We start from the raw sequence: 1374 nt of genomic DNA, 5'->3' as shown, positions 1-1374 counted from the left end.
TGCAGGCTTGAACCCAAGCGAGACCCTGGAACATTCCCAGGCATGGATAAAGCTGTTTAAACTGTTACTCAGAAACACTGAGAAGTTAACCCTTTTGCTAACCATGTAGAAAGTAGCAGAAATTAGTAGAAATTAACCCCCGCCCTGACCCAAATTCCTTAAACCCTCACGTAAAATCCTATTACCCACTCCCGCATGGCAGACCTACTTAGGCAGAATATCCCTTGTCTTGCTGTCCCATGAAAGGACACACTGCAAACTCCTCTATACATAAGTTCCCCTAATAAATGTTTTGTACTGATCACTCTAGTCTTTAGTGCTTCTTTCTTTGAAATTCCAACTGCCCCATCTCAGGAAGATTTCAGGAAGTCCCTTGTAAGAACTTCCCTGCTGCGGCTTTTGGGATGACTGCAGCCATGGGTTTGGCCTGACAGAACACCTAACAAACATTAAAATATATTATAAAGTCTCAATAATTAAATGTTGTGATACTGGAAAATGAACAGGTAATTAGACCAAAAAACCCTCAGCATAGAAAATCCTAAAATAAACCCAATAATTACAATAGAGGCCTTTAATATAAGATTAAAGGAGGATCTCAATGAAAATGGAAAAGAATTGTACTTGATGTTGAGACAACTAAAAAACTGAAAAATTAAATTTGGGTTTATGCTATTCTTTGGGGTAAATTTAATTTGGATATAAGATTTAAATATAAATAAAGAAACAAGTCCCCTTCCCTCATATGCGTACCAAAAATGTACTAGAAGAAAACATGGGAGAATTTTTTAAAAACTTGGAATGAGAAAGACCAGTCTAATTGTGACTTAAAATCTAGAAGTCATAAAAAAGTTAAACTACATAGAGAAGTTTAAATCACATGGAGTATAGTTAATTATAATATGATTTAAGCAAAGTCAAATGTCACATATCAGACTTCTACTAACAAAAGACCATCACTGTCACCTTACAAATGAGAACAAGTTGGGTAACCTGCAAAACCGCGGGCACAGAAGCAGGTACGGAAAACCTGGTCATCATCGATGGGGATAAAGAGAAACCAGCTGAACCTTTAATGGCCACAGAACTGGATGATGACCTAGGATTCTGAGGATCCCTAGCCATGGAGCAAGTCCTCACCTACCTAAGTCTTTCCCGTAGTCCTCACTGAACACACGGAGGTAATGTGAAGACCAGGCCAAGGCAAATTGCAGACAAAGATCTCCCTAATGCAAACAGGATCTTCCTCTAGTGCAAGGAGGCGGGACTTTCCACAAGTACGAGGTGACAGCCCACCAAAGATTGGTGACAGGGAAGATGGCTCTGAGAAATACCTTCAAAGGACTCCAGGCCTTCACTGTGAGAACATTAGCC

The sequence above is a fragment of the Propithecus coquereli genome, unplaced genomic scaffold, assembly GCF_000956105.1.
Source record: "Propithecus coquereli isolate 6110/MARCELLA unplaced genomic scaffold, Pcoq_1.0 Scaffold1, whole genome shotgun sequence".
Classification (NCBI taxonomy): domain Eukaryota; kingdom Metazoa; phylum Chordata; class Mammalia; order Primates; family Indriidae; genus Propithecus; species Propithecus coquereli.
The sequence above is the reverse complement of the archived record's forward strand: the minus strand, read 5'-3'. Positions refer to the sequence as shown.